This window comes from Arachis hypogaea, chromosome 20 (assembly GCF_003086295.3).
Source record: "Arachis hypogaea cultivar Tifrunner chromosome 20, arahy.Tifrunner.gnm2.J5K5, whole genome shotgun sequence".
Classification (NCBI taxonomy): Eukaryota; Viridiplantae; Streptophyta; class Magnoliopsida; order Fabales; family Fabaceae; genus Arachis; species Arachis hypogaea.
Window position 1 is genome coordinate 76348146 of NC_092055.1, and position 21977 is coordinate 76370122.

At 38.8% G+C, this 21977-nt stretch overlaps 1 non-coding gene across 1 annotated transcript; it reads right to left on the reverse strand.

Annotated features, from left to right (window-relative positions):
* Positions 1-15079: 15079 nt before the first annotated feature.
* On the reverse strand, positions 15080-15187 carry LOC112787940 (small nucleolar RNA R71). The gene has a single exon (XR_003195326.1). It is a non-coding gene; the product is annotated as a small nucleolar RNA R71 (small nucleolar RNA).
* Between the last annotated feature and the right edge of the window lie 6790 nt (positions 15188-21977).

The window sequence follows — 21977 nt, forward strand, 5'->3', positions numbered from 1 at the left end:
CCTTAGCTGAAGCATTTAGGAGTGATTCTTTAGTGATGGGTATTGGCTACTAAATTTCATATTCTGTATGAGTGCATTCTCGAATGAAATTATCTTAACGTTGGTGATCACGTTGGTATAAAAACGTTGGGTCAAACGTTGCTTCAGAAAAATGCATTCTGGACGTTTTGAGCAAAGTTTGACTCAACGTTGGTGCACCTACCTTCGCGCATCCACGCGTGCGCATGACCCACGCGTATGCGTGGATGGTCAAAATTGCCATTCCACGCGGGTCCGTAGCCCACGCGTTCGCGTAAAACCAATTTCGAGGCGTATGCGTCGCTCAGGCGTTCGCCTGCAAGGCGAAAATTCGTATCCACGCGTACGCATCATAGACGCATAAGCGTCACCTCAAATTTTCCCACTTCTAGTTTTGGGAGTCTCATTGCGTTCGTTGGCCTCAGCGTTGGACCACAAACGCTCCCTCCAACGTTGGCCTTCCACGCGTGTGCGTCAGCCACGCGTACGCATGGATTATCAAAATGCCACAATCGACGCGTGCGCGTCACCCACGCGTATACGTCGCACCAAATTTTTCCAATTTCCAGAAAGCACACTGTATTGAAATACGTTGGAGGTAACACTGGACTACCAATGTTCTCTCCAACGTTGGCACCAAAAACTTGCAGAAAGTTGCATTGCCCTCTTTTATTGTTCCTTCTCTTCTCTGCTTCTTTTCTCCTATCATAAACCAAACAAATAAATCAAAGAATTTGCATCATTCATAATCAACAAGTAAACATAGCAAAATTCTTATGAAAATGCATCAAAATAACAATGTTTAATTGAATCAAGGCATGCATGAAATTCTCATCCAAATACTTACTTATTGCCTAAGAAATGCATGAAACCTAATGAAAAACAAAGAAAAAGGCTAGTGAAACTAGCTTAAGATGCCTTGGCATCACATGCCCAGGAGATGTTTCAAAATGTGTGCGTACGCATAGAGGTATGCGTATGCACAGATACAAAAATTCACAAGTCTGTGCTAGTGCCCTCAACAAACTAACCTTCCCAACGTGTGCGTGCGCACAGGGCTATGCATACGCACAGGTTGTAAACCCTCCTTGGTTATGTGCGCGCATAAGCTGTGATGGCGCTAAAAACAGGAACCCTTTCCCTACGTGTGCGGATGCACAGGTGCGCACAAGGCTGTGCGTGCGCACATACCAGAAATTACAAAATTCTGCAACTCTGTAGAATTTCAGATTTTGACACCAAACTTTGAATGATCATAACTTCCTCTAAAAAATTCTAAATTTTACAAACTTTATATCAATTTGAAGACTTTTCAATGAACTTTAATTCTAAATACGTTTCAACAATTTTTGAAAACCGAGGCATAAGTTATGATCAGACAAAGTTCATCCAAAATTCCCTTTTTACCAAAACTCACACAAATCTCAACTTTCCATAATCCTCAACCAAAATCAACCCAAAGCCATAATAAACTCTGAATTACATCATAACTCACCCTTTGCATCCCATTCCATCATTTATACCAAATTTTTCTTCACACTTCATTATTCTCAACCTCAAATATCAAATATATAACATTATAATCAATCCTCCACCAAGACATTATTATATAATCAACCTCAAACATCAACGTTATCATACAAAGACTATTCTCAACCCACACTATCACCCATCATCATCATATCACTAACAATCATCATGAGTTAACCCCATTCAACCCCAATCATTCTCAATATCAATAACATTACTCATCCAGAATCATAATTCATATTATTTATCAACAATCTCAACTCTCACCTTCAATTACCAACAACATCAATATTCATCATTACTCATCAACCATATCAACAACCCTCATCAACAATACCAATCATCAATACTCATTAACACCAACAATTCCTAATAATCATCTTCAACCATAATAATCTAATATAACCAACAATTTCACCAATTCGCATACAATTATTCATACACCAATATCATTCAATCCTATCTTATGGTCAACTAGATTAAGTGTCCAGAAACATTATATATTACACAAAAGAAACTGAAACCATACCTTGTCCGATTCCGAAACGCACCAAACACTAAAATGAAGCCACCAAGCTTGATCCAAAGCCTCAACCAACTCCAACAAACACCCAAAACTCAATCTAACATCATATATATAACCAAAATCAAAACCTAGAAACCACAACATATAACACCACAAGTGTTTATGAGCACTTTACCTTGTCCAAAGAGGATTGGGGCAATTTTCAACAATTACCCGCTACTAGAGATCACCTAAACAACCCAAACCAGAAAACTTGCTCAAAAACCAAACCCAAAAATACGCAGAAAGTTAGGGCAGGAAACTGGTGCTTGGGTTGCAAGCTCTTACCGAAACAACATTAATAGAAATAAAGAGCTCATCAAGAGCTTCGCGCGGCCGTAGACGACTCATCAATTGGAGTTCCGTAGCTCAAGTTATGGCTCCCGGAAGGTAGAGGTGAATAGTAACAATGGCTTCTTCTCCTCCTTTCTTCTAAACCGTGCCCCTCTCTCTCTTTTTGCATCAAATGAGCTGAAATGCTCATTAATGAACTTATATATGTTGGGCCTTGGGCCCGGTTTGGGCCCAGTCCAACCCGTTAGTGGTTTTAACCCGTTTGGCCCACTTTGGGCCAAAAATCATTAAGATTAGTGTCCAGTTTTCAATTCTAAATTATTTTTATCCTTTCAAAATAATAAATCAATTTTTTCAAAATATTATTCTCCCAAAATACACGATACTGGACAGACTAGAGCCGGTACTCCCAACTTAAGCGCCAGTACGCATTTTTTACAAAAATCTGAAAAACAAACATTTTCCAACTCAGAAAAATTCACTGGAATCAAATTTCACATTTATATTTTCAAATTAAAACTTCTAAATTTTGAATCTATCTCTAGCACTTAAAATTGTTATTTTTATAAAAATAGTTTTTTCCGGTTCTTACATGCTAATTAGCTGCATTTTGTACTGACTGCTCTTTTCTTTTTTCTCAAACACCAAAGTAGTCTTAGACCTGTACATTTTTAATTCTGTTTGGTGCCATTTGTAGTAGTACATACATTGATTTTTGAGTGAGTTGATTAAATGCTTATTCATGTGTTTTTAACATCAATGACCATATACATAGCCACTTATTCCTTTATGTTTTTAAGCAATGCATTCTGTTTCTCAATCGAGTATTGCTTTGGACAAGAAATTATGTATGTGTGATCATTTCTTATCCTCTCAACATGAATAAATGCATATTCCCACTATTGCATTGATTATTTCTTTTATGCCAATTTTTGCTAAGTCTTCCAATTTCAAGTGCAAATTGCAATAATCAATTTCTTTCAAGTTAATTCACTTGCATTGTACACTTAAGTCATATGTGTGCTCTAATTTTTGTTCATTCCTTCATTTGTTACTTAGGTTGCTTGATTTTGGGAAAATACATCTCCTTTTGAGCATTCAACCGCTTTTTACATGTTTTCCCCTAAATTGAGTATTTGTTTATCTTATTGGCTCTTACTTGAACTGTTTGATTATATTCTTCTTCTTTCTGTGATTCTTATCTGTTTCACCTGAGTTGTACTTTGTTTTTGTCTTTTTCAGGATGGCTCGCAAAGGAAAGGAGAAAGCCAATCCTTTGGCTCATTCTCCTCCTGTGCCTCCGAGTAACCAACCAGACACATTCATTAATGTAGAAGCCCAAGAATAGTACAAATAATTAGAAAAGTGAGCCTTTCACTACAAGAGAAAGCTGAACTTGCCCGAGAAATATACGGATCAGAATCTTAATTGATTAAACTTTTGCAATTGGAAATTCGTAGAATTCGATCCTGTGAAAGTTAATGAACACCAGGTCAAGGAATTCTACGAAAATTTCCTAAAGAGGGATGCCCCAACTATTTTTTCTAAGAGTTGTCACACCTGACACCTCTGATACTGCTTTAGAGGCCCTCTTAGATATTCCGCATATTCCTCCGGCTCGTGACGCTTATCCTTAAATATTGAAAGAATTGACAACGGGCAAACTTTCTTTTGATATGGTTCTGCAAAAGATTGGCTTGCCTGAGGCCAGATGGGAGTACAGCTGAGGGGAGAACTCGGTTCCAATTAGCATCGCATGCACTGATCTCAATCTTGAGACAAGGATCTGGCAGCAGATCATTGCCGACTATATTCTACTGAGCACGCATGTCACGCATATCAGAGTCTGTGTGGCGGTTTTGCTTTGGGCTATTCTGGAGGGGAAGAAGATCTCTGTTCTTCCCCTAACTAGAGATTCGATGCGGAAGGTGAACCAACAGCAGAAATACAACATTCCCTTCGCATCGTTGATCACCAAATTAGCCGCTTTGTTTGGAGTGGAGAGACGCCCAACAGACCGGATGTCTGTCTTCATCAACAAGCAACCATTCCTACCATACGTCGACTATGATGAACTGCCTCAGAAGAAGAGAAAGACCATTGATCCATCATCCGTAGCAGAGCCATCAGCACCTCCCACAGCTCTCGCACCTACACCCCGACTACAAACACCCTATGAGCTGGATTTGGAGATCATTCAGCTCCTCTACCGTTTTGAGTACCGCAACGCTCACCGCTTCCAGTGGATAGAGGCGAAGTTTGAGGGTATAGACCTTGGGCCACCTCCTCCAGATACACCAGAGCCAGAGGCTAAGACCGAGGAGCTAGCAGCTGAAGCTGGCTAGGCAGTTGGGACCCCTGAGCAGAGACCGGTGAAACCCACAGTTGAGGAGGCTATAGTTCAGCGAGTTGAGGAGCCTAGACTTGAGGAGTCGGCAGCTGGAGCCGAACAGATAGTAGAGATGGCAGCAGAGCCAACTGACCAGGCAGTTAAGGAGCCGGCAGCTTAGACTACCACAGAGACATCCAGAGCCATCATTGTGTATCACCGTCATCACTACCCACCACCATCTGACGGTGGAGCTTCTCATGGTTGATCCCCCCTTTGATTCTTTTGGCACTGAGGACAGTGCATGATTTAAGTGTGAGGGAGGATCTACGATATTTTTGGTGTAAACATTCTCTCCTGAACACTTTTCATTTAGTTTATTTCAGTTGTATTCTGCCTTTGTAGATATTTACAGCACTTTACCTTTTGCTACTGTTTAGTACCTTTGGTATATATATATATATATATATATATATATATATATATATATATATATATACATATATACATATATATATTAGTTGTTTCTAGCCATCTTTAGTATTGCATTTTAATTATGGTATATATATGTTCTGAGCTTGTTTTGCTTGGTATATAGTATAGATATGGATTGTGATTGGATTATGTGAATAGCATATGCCTAGTTTATTTTTATCCTAATTGTTCATGTTACTTTTTGCTTGTTAAAAATTAGGAAAGAACTAGGAAATTTTGAAAAATTTTGCATCCATCACAACATACATACATATAGGAAATAAATTTTGGTAAAAAAAAAACAACAAATTTTTCAAAAATTTTGTTTCAAGGGCATTCTATTGAATTGATTGAGAAAATTGTTTCAAACTTGCTTGAATGAATTCTTTATGGAACATAGAAGAGTAAAGAACAAATACCTTGTGAGTTTTTGAGCTATATTGAGTGGTTACACATTTTAACCACTAATTTTGTTTATTGTGTGTAGTATCTCTTCAATGATTGTAATCTTGGTTTTGCTTAATTTTTTATGTCCAATGATTGATGTTTTGAATTGCATTGAGCATGATTGAGGCCATCTTTGATAAACGCTTACTTTACCCATATTGCCTACCCTTTGTATCTACCCTTGTTAACCCCCTTTGATATTTATTTACCCCATTATTCTTGATATTAGCACATCACAACCTTAAGCAGAAAACTATGACTTACCTTGGATCACATCCTTAATTAGCTTAGGTTGAAGAAGTATGTTTCAATTAAGTGTGGGGGAATTTTGGGAAACATTGGTAGTAAATTAAATTGTGCATTTTTGGGTAATTTATTGGAAATTTTGGAAAATGAGAACAATCGTGTATGAACTACTAAAACCATATGCATTTTATTTCCATAAAAAAATTCATGCTGAAAAGGGGATGAAATTTACCCCTAAGTGAAGGGAAATGAATGAGAAATGCATATGTGATGTGAATGATAAATCATACATGAGTGTTTGTGAAAAAGAAATGATGGAAGGTTAGGATTGCATTTTATTTTGATTTGGTTGATATAGGTTGAGTTGGATACTTAAACTAATCAAGGATTCAATCATTTTAGTCCACTTAGCCATATCTATCCCACCTTGACCCTAACCCCATTAGAACCTTAATAAGTCCTCATGATGATTGCATTCATACATCACTTGTTGTTGATTGTTAGATGAAAAGCAAATCCTTGAAAACATGATTAGAGGAGACTTGAGTGAATTGACCCTTAGATACCGAGTGATTGGAGTGTATACACACACCTAGTGAGGGTTCAATTACTCAACTCTATGTTTCCATGCCTTTTATCATGTATTCTTGCAAGTTACTTCAATTTGATGAGTTGAATCAATTCTTTAGATTTTTGGTTGCAATGGATTATTTCCTTGCTTTGCATTATTTGTCTATACTTGCTTGGGAATTTAATTGTTTGTCTTCACCAATTTCATATAGAAACTATAGATAGATATATAGGTATAGATAGTATATAGTATACTTACATGCATATAGGTAGTTACATTTAATAAGTTGATTACCCCTTTTTTGATCATTCTCCTTGTTGGTTTAGCATGAGGACATGCTATTGTTTAAGTGTAGGAGAATTGATGAGTCCATATTTGATGGTATATTTTGAATGGATTCTAGCACATGAACTCATACTTAAGCACCAAAATAGCATACTTTTTTGTTTTGTTCCCAATTTGATCCTAAATGTGAAAACATGCAATTTTGTGCTTGAAATGAGCAATTTAATTCCACTTTTATTCCATTTGATGCCATGACATGTTTGCTGAGTGATTTCAGGCCTTGGAGGCAAGAATGGATAGCCAAAAGTGGAAGAAAGCATGTACAAGGGAGAAAACATGAAGAAAACAAAGAAAAGCACACATAGCGAAGTGTGCGTGCACACGAGCACCTGTGCGTACACACAGGTCAACATTTAGCCAAGTGTGCAGACGCACACATCTGTGCATCCACATAGGACCCAACATGTGATTTCATTAATGAAACACGTGCAGCGCATTTTCTGAGGCCTTTTGGGCCATTTTAGAAGGCTTGGATGCTGAATTGGAGTGCTATATGAAGGGGAATTCAACACATATGATGAGAAGAGCTCACTTAGATAGTTTTAAAGAGTAATTAGGAGTAGGAGTAGGAGTAGAGTGGATTTTTCTCTTAGGGTTTATCAATTTTCTTCGTAGCATTTTATAGCAAGCTTTGATTTTGGATTTTCCTCTCTAATTGTAAGTACTCTCAATTTCATCTTTAATTATAGCACTTTCACTTCCATTTCCTTTGGTTCAAGTTACATTGTTCATATTTGCAATTTTGAATTTCTTGAAGTTTTGATCAATGAATTTTATGTTTCATGCTTCCTTTATGTTTGATTGCTTGTCTACATTTGGTTTTGTTGATAGTTGGTTATAATTTTCTAATTTCCCTTGCAATTTCCCATGTTTTACTTTTATGCATACAAGGTGTTTGTGAAAATGCCAACTTTAGATTTTGAGCAGATTTTCCTATACTGGCTTGTGATTTGAGTTCCTAGGATACTAGAGTCATAATGTCTGACATTTAGTGGTAATTCTTGGGTAGTTAGTTGACTCTTGGTTCCATTGACGCTAGCCTTTTGTCAACTAGTTTGGTAAGTTGGCTAGGACTTATGGATTAAGGTCAATTATGCTTGCTTGACTTACTCCTTGATGTTTGGGGTTAACTAAGCGAGTTTGACTCATCATAATTACCATAGTTGTGGTTATGGCAATGATAGGATTCTTAGACCCTCATTCCCAAGTCAAGGTTTTTCATGCATTTATAGCATTTTCACTAGTTTTGAGCTTACATTCGCTTCAATTGCATTAATTACAATTTTAATCATTCCTTAGTTCTTTGATTGCTTAGTTCTTTTAATATTTCATTTCTTGATTACAAAACCCCCTTTTGTCTTAACAACTAAGGAAGTAACATTTCGATTGCATTCCTAGGGAGAACGACTTGAGGTTGAAGTACTCTTGATCTCGGTTATTATTTTGATTTGAATTAAACTTTGATTGAGGATTATTTGTTGGTCTATACTATATTTGCAGCGAGAATCCATATTTGGTGAAATTTCTAGATCGACTATAGTCGTCACTATCAAGTTTTTGGTGCCGATGCCCGGGATGCAAATAGTGTTATATCTTTTGGTTGTTGTAAATATGTTAATAGTGTAAATAGCACTTTTCGGTTGCTTTTGTTAGTAAGTTTTTGTTTATATTCTCTTTATGACTTTTTCACACCATCACCATAATGCACCCGAATGGAATCCAAACACTTACTTTTCTAGTCACCAATTCTATACACCATCACCTCACTACAAAACAAACCAAAACCCTTACCCTCATGAGTTTAATTGTCAATCTTCATCACCTCAATCTTCATGTTCACATATAGATCAAGCCACACAAGAAGTACTTTTCATGCTCATTCAAGAACAACAAGAGTTTCGGAAGAAGCAAGAGCAAGTCATGTCTACAGTAGCGGAAACTCTTGACTGGTTAGCTTCATTGCGTTCACGCCATGAACGAGAAATTCTAGTGGATGAATGTGTAGAACCAAGTGACAAGTGTGAAGTGAGCGAAGAATTGCAAAACCAAGTAGAAGATATCAAGTCATAACATGAAGCACAAGAGGAGATAATTGAAGAGTTGGTAAGGAGAGATCAAGAGGATTCCATCATTCAAGATTTTTTGTCCAACTTGGTCAACCCCGCCAATGACCTTCATAAGCCTCCCTTATTGGATTTGGAAGGAGATGTTGATGTGGACTTCACACAACCTCCAATGTTTTACTTTAGTGATGATGAGGAAGGTTTAGAGGAGGTTGAGGAAGATTCTATTCACCAAGAAGTAAAGATAGTTGTGCAAGAACGAGTTGAGCGGGTGAAGACTTCTCCAATAATGTTTATAGGCCCGCATCAATATGCCTTCTTAGGGACGGATCGTCAACTTCAAACCCTTTTTGGAGTAGTGGATGGTGAAGAGAAGAATGTTATTTGGCAAGAAAATGGAAAGTTCATCGAAGAAACCAAATCAACATTTGGATCTCAATTTTCGTGCAAGAGTCAATTTAGTGGATTCCGGAGAGTGCACAAGCATGTCAATGGTGATAAAGGAACTCAATTATGGGATCCGGGTATTAATTTCAAGAATCAACAATTAAGGATCCTAGTTGCTAGCTTGAAGTCTCTTAAGAGTTTGACACAATTCATTTGGAACCCCGGATGTCAAATCAAGAGCAAACTTGGTTGGAGATTCAAGGAGAAGTGGAAACATAAGCCGCCCTAACAAGGATCTCCTCACCAAATCCAACTTTAGGACTATAAACCAAAATGGGTGGAAGCCATTGAAACTCCAACAAATGATAATACGTTGGTGATAAACTTTCTCATAAAAAAATATCTTTAGCCGACTTGGGGTACCTAGAGCTCTTATCAGTGATGGAGGAAGCCATTTTTGCAACAGACCATTAGAAAGTCTCCTCCTAAGGTATGGAGTGAAGCACAAGGTTGTCACACCCTACCATCCCCAAACAAGTGGGCAGATAGAGATATCAAACAGAGAGCTCAAAAGAATCTTGAAAAAGACTGTGGGAGCTTCAAGAAAAGACTGGTCCAAGAAGTTGGACGATGCTCTTTGGGCCTATAGGAAAGCCTTCAAAACACCAATTGGGATGTCACCATATCAATTGGTGTATGGGAAAGCTTGTCATCTACCATTGGAGCTTGAACACAAAGCATTCTGGGCTCTCAAGCTACTGAATTTCAATAATGCTATTGCTGGGGAAAGAAGGCTTTTGCAATTGCAAGAACTAGAAGAGTTCAGGTCTCAGGCCTATGAAAATGCAAAAATTTATAAAGAAAAGGCAAAAGAAAGACATGACCTAAATTTGGCGCCAAGAAGCTTCGAGAAAGGGCAGAGAGTGCTCCTCTACAATTCCAAGGGAGGCTAAAGTCAAGATGGTCAGGACCTTTTCTTGTCACCAAGGTCTCTCCGCATGGACACACAGAAATCATGGAAGAAAGCTCAAAGCGGACCTTCACTGTAAATGGACAAAAGCTCAAACACTACCTAGGCAGTATGGGAGAAGGCCCCAAGATGAAGTATCAGCTCAACTAATGGAGAGAACGTCAAGCTCGTGATGTTAAAAGAGCACTTGTTGGGAGGCAACCTAATCAAAGGTAATTTTCTTTTCATATGTTGTCAATAAAAGAGTTAAGAAGATTTCTCTGCATTGCAAGGAGCTAAGTTTAGTGTTGCACACCAAAACAATTCAAGGGTGAATGCGGGATGCTAAGTTTGGTGTTTCACTAATTATAAAAATACATTTCTACTCTCAGTTTGATCACTAGCTCTAAACAATCAGGGAAACTACTTAACAACTATTTCAATTTTAGTCACAGGTCATAGTTTTAGAAGCACTTGATGTTTCATGTATGCATTCATTTTGCTGTAAAAAAGGAACTAAGTTTGGTATTCACACACCAACTTAGGCCCAGAAAATCATAAGCATACATACAGACTAACCATTTCTCAAGTGCTTGAGGGACAAGCAACTTCCAAAAAAAAAAAAGTTTTGTAGGAAGGCAATCAACTCTTAGGATAGACTATGCAACACCAACATCCAAGGACGAAAAGAACACCAAGGCTATGAAAGATGAAGAACAATGAAAAAGAGGCAAAAAGGTTGTGTTGTCGCTTAACTGCTTTCACTTGAATTGCTTGAATTGGAAGTCTGAATGTACCTCTGCTGATTAGTATGCATGGGTTTGAATTCTATTTGTTTGTTTGTCTTTAAATTCCAAATAAGTGTTTTAGTCTAAGTGCTTGGTTAATTTCACTTGCTTGGATGTATGCTTGTTCCCTTGTTTTAATTAAATAAAAGAAATGTTTGAATAGAAGTAAAATTTGTTCCATTTGGTAAGGAATAAAATAAAGATTGAGTGGTGGTATGTATGTCTGATGGTGTAGCTAGCTCACTAATAAGGAATAAAAGGGTAGAGTGTCTCTCTTTAGTGTAAATTTGGCTGCTGTCTATGAATCTTAGCAATTAGAAATCCTTGAATGAAAGAAAACAAATATAAAGAAAGAAAAGAAAAGCCAAAAGTGGCAACAAAAATAGAAGAAACAAAGAATAAGGCTAGACACCAATAGTTTGGACCTTAAGACATATGCCTGTGGTGTCATTGTACTAGGATCTGCTTGGATGATTAGATTCTGTGGAGTGCCTTAACACTTGATAACTTGGGTTAACTAATCCGGGATTATCAACCAAAAGTCCATTATCAAGAGCAACCTAGTTACAAGGCATTTAGTAACCCAAAGAGGTGCTGGGCACCAATGTCTTAAGAAGAATTGTGAGCCAAGTGTCTGTGGTGAATATGTGTTAAGTGAAAATAAGCTAAGAAGCTGCTACAACACATGACACTAAGCTACAAGTTAGAAATATGTGCACAGAAAAAGAAAAACAAAGAAAAGCAATTACCAAGGATGAGTGAATAATAAGAGGTCATAGCAGTATGTTAGTTGATGCTTAAAAGAGACATTCCCTACCTAAGGATCAATAAAAAGTGAGCTGCAACATTCTCTGCATAAAACCCCATGAATTAATGTTAATGACTTGTTGATATGGATATGTATTACCTTCTGTTTCATTCATTCTTCTCAATAATTCATTGCTTGCTTGGGGACAATCAAGATTTAAGTTTGGTGTTATGATGCCAAGGCATCTTAGGCTAGTTTCACTAGCCTTTTTCTTTTGCTTTCATTAGGTTTTAAGCACTTACTTGAGCTATAAGTAAGCAATTGGGTTAAAAATTCATGTATGCCTAGATTCATTCAACCATGGTTAATTTGATGCAATTTCATGAGGACTATGCCATAATTACTTGTGTGCTAAGAATGATGAGATTTCTCATGACTTTAGCAAGGCTTTGATGCATGTATTGGTTAATGACAGGTGAAGAAATGCATGGGAGGAGGTTGAAGAATGGCCATGGAAAGGATGAAGAGAAAGCAACATTGGTGGCCAAGTTGGACCACCAACGTTGCCTCAAACATTGAGAGGAATGAAACAGGGGAGCTTCTACATAATTATCTAATACTCACGTTGGAGGGAACGTTGGTGAGCCAACGTTACCTCCAACGGTGGACACAAAATGCTTTCTGGAAAATTAGAAAAACTTTGGCGACGGGTACGCATGCTAAACGGGCACGCATAGATTGCGAATTCTTGACAATCCACGCGCACACGTAGGTAACGCGCACGTGTGGATAGGCCAACATTGGAGGGAACGTTGCCAGTCCAACGTTGAGGCCAACGTGCGCGATCTGAGCTCCAAAACCATATTTTGAAAAAGCGCATCAACGCGCACGCGTATGCTACGCTTACGTGTGAGCGTAAAAATTGGCAATCCACGCACACGCGTATATGGCGCGCACGCGTGGATGTATCAACATTGGAGGTAGCGTTGTTTATCCAACGCTGATGCCAACATCTTCGAAAACGTTTTAAAAGTTGAAGTTTGGGAATTTTCATCCATGTGCACGCGTAGGATACGAGCACGCGTAGATGAGCATTTTGGCCCCAAACGCACACACGCATAGGCAGCGCATACGCGTGAGATGGTAATTAACACCATCCACGCGCACACGTATGTCAGGCGTATGCATGGACAAGAAAATGTTTGCACTCCAACGTTGAGTCAAACATTGCTCAAAATGTCCAAAACTCAATTTCTCTGAATGATGTTTGACTCAACGTTGGCCATCAAACGTGGACTCCAACTTGAGCATCAGAACATTGCAATTCAAGCAGATCTCTTCTCAACAGCAAGGGAAGCCAATTGGAGCAACTTCAACCCATTTCAACTAAGGTAAGGAGCCCAATTCAGAGACTGAAGATCAACAAATAAAGTGTATAAATATTTTAGAATTTAAGTTAAGTAGGGGTGCTGACATACTGTATTGGAACTCTGCCCGATTTCCCTCTTTCTGTAACTTTTCAATTCTGTAATGTATTTTCCAGATTCAATTTCTATTTTGAGAGCTATGAACAACTAAACCCCTTTTATTGGGTTAAGGAGCTCTGTGTAATTCAATGGATCAATATTAGTTTTCATGCTTCTTCTTCTTTCTTTTCTCTTGATCTTGTTGGAAAGCTTTCGTTTTTATCCTAGTGGATAGTTGTCTTGGGAAAGAAGCTATCCATAATTGGATCCTCTCTAAACCTTGGAAGAGGAATGAGGATATCGTGCTAGAAATGCTTTCTCACATTGGATTAGATTGGGGTTTGGATGGATATCGTGACATGTAATCCTACCAACACTTTGATCTATGAATGTGTGTGGTATAATTAGTGACCATACCTCATCTCTTCCCATGAGCACTTAAATCAAGGAATTGGGCAATTGTTCATGCTTAGAGAGATTGGATTGCCAAAGAAATGGGATCTAATCACCTAATATTGTCAAGGAGATCAATGAATGCATTGATTGAGGAAGAGATGAAAATGAATTTGATATGGAGAATTATAACATCTCCTGACCCCAATGAGCTTTCCAATCTCTGATCTACCAATTCTTTTACATTATGTCTTTAATTTGTTGCTCAATTTCCCCGTTCCCATTTATTTTCTTGCAGTTTAAGCTTCTGCCCTTTAATTACTTGCAATTTAAGTTTCTGTTCTTTTTATTCTGCGCTTTAATTTCTGTTCCTTTAATTTCTTGCAATTTAAGTTTCCCGCTAATTTACATTCTGCAACATCAATTTAATTCTGATCTCGTTCAACTAGAACAATTCTCCAATTAACATTGATCAACCAACCAATCCCTGTGGGATTCGACCTCACTCTACAGTGAGTTTTTACTTGACGACAATTCGGTGCACTTGCCGGTAGAAAATTGTTGAGAGACAGTTTTCAGGAGATCAAGTTTATGGCGCCGTTGCCAGGGATTGGTTTTTGTATTGACAATTACTAAATTGGAGGATAACTATATTGAGCATTTTTCTATTCTTTTGTTAATTGAATTTCAATTTCTGCTGTTACATTTACTTTCTGCAATTTTAGTTATTTCTCTTTATTTTTCGTTATTACTTTACTTTCCAGCAAAACTAATCCACTAACTCATTAACTGTTTGATTAATTGCCTCAATTGCTCTAACCACACTTTTTTATTAACTGTGAAATCTTCACTTGCTGGTTGCTGCTTGTTTTGGTACTTGTATGCCAGGTAGAAGAGAGGTCTCAACCTCTTTTGACAGTGAACTGAAGAGAACCTTCCTAAAATTAACAAGGGAAGCAAGATGAAAGAAGGCTATTGGTGCAGAGGAAGAGGAGGAAGACTTGGATATAAACATGGAGGATGATATGAAAAACCATCATGAAGGAGAGGTGAATAATCATGCCAGAGGAGGTGCAGCCAACCCTGTTGGACAAGAGAGGAGAGTTCTAGGCTCTTATATCAATCCAAACCTGGGAAACTGTGGTAGCAGCATTTAAAACCCAACTATCCATGCTAATAATTTTGAATTGAAGCCTTAGCTCATCACTCTCGTCCAGAACAATTATTCTTTTGGAGGAAGTGCCCAAGAAGACCCTAATCTGCATCTCAGTACATTCCTAAGGATCTATGATAGAGTTAAATCTAATGATGTTCATCCTGACACCTATAGATTACTACTGTTTCCATTCTCTTTGAGGGACAAAGCATCAAAATGGTTAGAATAATTTCCCAAAGAAAGGTTGACAACCTGGGAAGATATGGTGAATAGATTCTTAGCAAGGTTCTACCCTCCTCAAAGAGTGAATAGACTGAGAACTGAAGTGCAGACATTCAGACAGTAGGATAGTGAAACCTTATATGAAGCCTGGGAGAGATTCAAAGATTTGACAAGGAAATGCCTCCCTGATATGTTTAATGAGTGGGTGCAACTGCATATCTTTTATGAAAGGCTTTCCTATGATTCAAAGAAAGCTGTAGACCACTCATCTGGAGGCTCCTTTAACAAGAAGAAGACCATTGAAGAAGTCATTGATGTCATAGAAACAGTGGCTGACAATGAGTATTTTTATGCCTCTGACAGAAGCAACAACAGGGGAGTTATAGAGCTAAACCATGAGGATCCAATCCTGGCCCAGAATAAGATGATCACTAAGTAACTGGCTAATTTGACCAAGCAAATGTAGAAAAATTAGGCTGCAGCCATCCATACTCAACCATCACCTCCACGAGAGTTGGACACAGAGGAAGGAGTTAACTGGGAGGAAGCCAATTACCTTAAGATTTCATCTAGGCAAGCTCATGATCCATATTCTAAAACCTATAACCCTGGTTGGAGGAACCACCCAAACTATGGGTGGGGAAACCAACAAAACCAAGGCCAAGATCAGAAACCTCATAATCCCAACTAGTACACTTACCAACAATCCAATCCAAGATCATATCAACACCTATACAATAATTCTTCTCAGCCACCATATCAAACCCAAGCCAATCAGCCTCAACACTCGATTTCCAATCCACCATCTGAAGATAAGCTGTCCAGGATTGAAGCTATGCTCACCAACCTTTGTAAGGAGTCTCAAGACATGAAAAATTTTAAAGAGGAAGTGAGATCTAATCTGCAAAATCAAGATGCTGCCATTCAGAAACTTGAAGCATAAATTGGATACTTGTCCAAGCAAGCCCTTGGCCACAGTTCTTGTAATACCACCAAGACAACTTCGGGAGAGGAATGCAAAGCTATTACCCTCAGAAGTGGAAGGGAATTGAAAGAGACTTCAAAGGAAACTCAAGAGGAGGAACCAGAGGGAAGTTCAAGTGACAAGAAAGAAGCACAAACACCTGCTTCCAATCCATCGGAAGAAAAAGAAGTCCTAAGGCCATATGTCCCAAAGGCCCCTTAACCTTAACGGCTGATGAAAAATGCAAAAGACAGCCAATTCTCCAGATTCCTAGAGGTGTTTAAGAGACTGCAGATCAACATTCCCTTCGCTAAAGCATTTGAGCAAATGCCACTCTATGCTAAGTTTCTGAAGGAATTGATGACCAAGAAGAGAAGTTAGAGGAATGATGAAACTGTGGTTTTAACTGAAGAATGTAGTGCTATCATCTAACATAAACTGCCTCAAAAATTGAAGGACCCAGGGAGCTTCCAAATCCCCTGCATCATAGGAGAAATCACAGTGGAGAAAGCCTTATGTGATTTGGGAGCCAGCATAAATTTGATGTCCTTAACAATGATGAAAAGAATGAAGATTGAGGAAGCCAAACCAACAAGAATAGCTCTCCAATTAGCAAACCGATCATTCAAATTCCCTCTTGGAATAGTAGAAGATTTGTTGGTGTAACTGGGAGACTTCATCTTCCCTGCTGACTTTGTGGTGTTGGATATGGAGGAAGAAGCCAAAGCTTCAATAATACTGGGAAGGCCATTTTTAGCTACTGCTGGAGCCATCACTGATGTCTAAAAGGGTGAACTTACCCTTAGGTTACATGATGAGAAAACAGGTGTTTAATGTGTTCAAAGCCATGAGCTACCCACAGGAGTCACTAGGAGAATGTATGAGGTTGGATGCAGTGGACATTGTGGTACAAGAAATATTTGAAGAAACACTTGAAGAAGTAACAGCAGAGGATTCCACACTAGACATTTGAGGTTGCTGATATTGATGCCAGGGCATCTTGGCCAGTTTCACTGACCTTTTCTTTACTATTTTTAGGATAGTTTCATGAATTCCCTTAGGAAATAAGCTAGTTTTGGGTAGATATTCATTTAAACCTTGATTCAACCATACATTGTGCATTTTACATTATTTCATGAGGATTTTGCATGAGTTTAGTAACAAATTGTATGTTGCATTACCCATGACTTGGACTAGAACTTTGATGCACTCTATTACTTGATTTCAGGACCAAAGGAAGCAAGGAATGGGAGGTAACTTGCAAAGTTAATGAGAAAAGTGATTGCCAATAACTCTCTCGAAGCCATCATTGACCACGTTAAGAGTCACGTTAACTAAGTTAATGAGATCTCTAACGTAGAGAGGGGAAGTTGAGCCAACGTTAGTGACACTTAACATTGTCACTAACGTTGGCAAATGCTCATAAGTGGCCACATTAGAGTCCACGTTAACTTAGTTAACATGGCCTCTAACGTTAGAAGGGGGGAGAAACGCCAACGTTAGTGACATTCAACATTGTCACTAACGTTGGCCTAAGGAGAAATATACCACGTTAACTTGGTTAACATGGGAGCTAACGTAAGAAGCAAGAGTGGTCGACAACGTTAGTGACACCCAACATTGTCACTAACATTGGAAGCAACAACACAACCCCCCAAGGAGCCACGTTAACCTCCACGTTAACTTAGTTAACATGGAAGCTAACGTTGATGAGTGAAAGAATGGCCAACGTTAGTGACACTTAACATTGTCACTAACGTTGGGGATTGCTAAGCATGGCCACGTTAGAACCCACGTTAACCTAGTTAACGTGGACTCTAACGTGAGACATAGGGGCACCTTGGAACATTAGTGACAATGTTGAGTGTCACTAACGTTCTCGAAGGATGGCAAGCCCACGTTAAAGAGCCACGTTAACTAAGTTAACGTGGGCTCTAACGTGGGAACAAAGGGGGCTTTTCAAAGTTATTGGGAATGTTAAGTCTCAATAATGTGTGCGAAGGACTTAGAGGCAACGTTAGTGGCAACGTTTGTACCACTAACGTTGAAGTTAACGTGGCTTTTACTTAGGAACGTTAGTGAGAAAGTTGATTGTCACTAACATTCTCGAACTCATATTTTCACTAAACGTTAACACCCTTAACGTCCTGAGCTCAAGTCTCTGCCCACTTCACATTTTCTCTCTGCAAGTAAAGCCAAGCCCAAATGAAGAAGAGAACTGCTTCAAACTCAAGATCCAAAGGTCCAAGACTTGAAGAGCCAACTAGAAGCTGAGAAAAGTAGTATATATAGGAGTAGCTTTGAATTGTTTAAGAGTTTTGGAAGTTGGGGGGAAAAGAGAACTACTCTCTGTATTTTACCTTCTCTGCATTTTCTAGTTTTATGATCTATTCTCCATCTTTGTTTTCATTTTCTAGAGCTATGAACAACTAAACCCCTTTCATTGGGTTAGGGAGCTCTGTTGTAGTTTGATGGATCAATACTAATTTTCATTATTCTTCTTCTATCTTTTCTCTTGATTTTACTTGAAAGCTTTCGATCTTCATCCAATTGGGTAGTTATCTTGGAAAAGAAGCTATTCAAACTTGGATCTCTTCTGAACCTTGAAAGAGGAATGAAGAGATCAAGCTAGAAATGCTTTCTCATGCTGGACCAAATTGGGTTTGGATGGGTATGTGACTATAACCCTCTCAATACTTGATTTGGGAAATGCATGTGGTATAATGAGTGACCATACTTCATCTCTTCTCATGAGCAATTGACCAAGGAATTGGCTATTGATCAAGATTTGAGAGATTGAATTTGTAATTCAATCAATTAAGATTGCCAAGGAGATCAATGAGTGCATTGATTGAGGAAGAGATGAAAATGAACTTGATCCGGAGAATTGCAACATCTCCTAAGCCCAATGAACTCCCCATCTCTGATCTTACCCATTCTCTTTAATTTCTGCCATTTACTTTTATGAGAAAATCCCCCATTCCCATTTACAATTCTGCAATTTACTTTCAGTCATTTACTTCCAGTCCTTTAATTCTAGCATTTACTTTTCTGTTATTTACGTTCCTGCCATTTTATTTTCTGCAACTCTCAACCCAAATTCTGGATTCGCTCAACTAGAACATTCTTCTAATTAAAGTTGCTTGATCAATCAATCCCTGTGGGATTCGACCTCACTCTATTGTGAGTTTTTACTTGACGACAAATTCGGTACACTTGCCGAAGGAAATTTGTTGAGAGACAGTTTTCTCCCGCATCAAGTTTATGGCGCCGTTGCCGGGGATTGATTGTGCATCAACAATGATTAAATTGGAAGATCACTAGATTGAGCATTTTTGTTTTGTGAATTTCATTTTCTGTTTGAGTGATTTACTTTATGTTTTAGTTAAACTTCTTCCCTTCCCCCTCTACTCTTTTGTTTTTCTTTGTTATTTTCAATTCTGTTTACTAACCCACTAACTATTTGATATATTGCATCACCCACAACTAACAGTAATTCTAACAAAAATACTTTCTGCACATATCTTTTCTTGCTTGCACTTGATGGTTGTATGACAGGGAGAAGAAGCGGGGCTTCAACTTCCTTCGATTCTGAACCTGAGAGGACCTTCCTTAGATTAAGGAGGGAGGCAAGAGGGAAGAAAGTGGTTGGTGCTGAGGAAGAGGAGGAATTCTTTGAACCAAACATGGAAGACAACATGGAAAACCATCATGAAGAAGAGGATCACAACCATGGGGGAGGAGGTAGAGCAAATCATACTGGGGAGGATAGAAGAGTTTTGGGCTCTTACATCAATCCAAATCCAGGCAATTGTGGAAGTAGCATCCAAAAGCCAACAATCCTTGCCAACAACTTTGAACTTAAACCACAGCTCATCACCCTTGTTCAGAACAACTGTTCGTTTAGAGGACGTGTCCAAGAAGACCCCAATCAACATCTAACCACCTTCTTGAGGATATGTGACACAGTGAAGTCTAATGGTGTTCATCCTGACACCTATAGACTGCTCTTGTTTCCATTCTCACTTAAGGACAAGGCAGCCAAGTGGCTGGAATCTTACCCAAGGGAAAGCTTGACAACTTGGGAAGACGTGGTGAACAAATTCTTAGCAAGATTTTACCCTCCTCAACGAATCAATAGGCTGAGAGCTGATGTCCAAACTTTCAGGCAACAAGATGGTGAGACTCTATATGAAGCATGGGAGAGGTTTAAAGACCTAACAAGGAGGTGCCCACCAGATATGTTCAACGAATGGGTGCAGCTGCACATTTTCTATGAAGGGCTTTCTTATTAGTCAAAGAAGGCCGTAGACCATTCATCCGGAGGATCTTTGAACAAGAAGAAAACTATTGAGGAAGCCATAGATGTTATTGAAACAGTAGCAGAGAACGACTACTTCTATGCTTCCGAAAGAGGGAACACAAGAGGAGTAATGGAGCTAAACAATGTAGATTCTCTGTTGGCCCAAAACAAGCTCATTACCCAGCAGCTGGCTGACCTCACCAAGAAGATGGAGAGAAACCAAGTAGCAGTAATCTCTACTTCATCAACAACCCAAGAAGGAGTGAATGAAGAAGCAGAGGGTAGTCAGGAGCAAGCCAACTACATTGGGAATTCACCAAGGCAAAACTATGATCCATACTCCAAGACCTACAACCCTGGATGGAGAAACCACCCAAACTTTGGGTGGGGAAGTCAGCAAGATCAAAACCAAGACCAGAGACGTTACAATTCCAACAACAATGCAGCTCACCAACAATTCACACAGAGGACATCTCAACACCCCCACAACAACACTTCTCCACACGCCTATCAAAACCAAAACAGCACATCTGCTCCGAATGCACTTTTGATTTGTAGTTACGCGTAGTTGAAACCTTTTTCAATTCTATCTTTTAAGTCTTTGGTATTGAAGAAGGTCTCTGTGTGCTAGTCTTTATGTCACTGCATCCTTACTTTACTTACTTGTATGCTTGTTCCTTTTGAATCAAATGAAGAGAAAATGTTTATGTTTCAAAAGACCAGAGTAGAGTTCATACTATGGAGTACATTCATGAGTTTGTGGTATGATCATAAGTTAGCTAAGTTGGTTCAACCATAAGGTGGGATGACAACTATCTGGCCTGAATACTTTGCTTTGAATATACTCATGAGACTAAGTATATGACAAGATCCTAATAAGAGAAAGAGAAAAGAATAATGAAAGTGGAAAAACAAAAGAAAAAGAGCAAGCAATAAGGCTAGGCACCAATGGTTTTGATCTTAAGATATGTGTCTGTGGTGTTCCTGTGTGAGGGATCTACTTGGATGAATAAGCTCTTAGGGGTGCTTTATCACTTGGTAACTTGGGTTAACTAACCCGGGATTATCAGCTGAAAGTCCACTATCAAGAGTAACCCTCACCACAGAGCATTTAGTAACCCAAAGAGGTGCTAGACACCAAGGTCTCAAGAAGGAAAATAAATGAACTATATGCCTGTGGTGTGTATGTATGGGGAGATACTTGAGGGAGTAAGTCCTTAGGGGTGCTTCAACACCTAGCACCTTGAACCAACTGGTTCGGGAGTGTTGGCTGAAAGCTTATCTTAAAAAGTTGCTCCCTTACAAAGCACTTAGCCTAGGAACACCAATAAGCTCTGAAATGACGATAAAGGGATCAATGAATAAAAGTCTCAGGGGATGTAAGCAAGGTGAGTGTTTTAGGACATGATAACGGTCTGAAAGCCAGTAAAGGAATGAACCTAAGTTGCTATGCATGAAACCACCATAAAATCAGTGATATGACTTCCACAAGAATGACTCATTGCTCTTGGCATTCCATTCATCATTCTCTTGTTCCAGTACTTGCTTAGGGACAAGCAAGCTTTAAGTTTGGTGTTGTGATGCCAGGGCATATTGGCCAGTTTCACTAACCTTTTCTTTACTGTTTTTAGGATAGTTTCATGCATTCCCTTAGGAAATAAACTAGTTTTGGGTAGATATTCACTTACACCTTGATTCAAGCATACATTGTGCATTTTA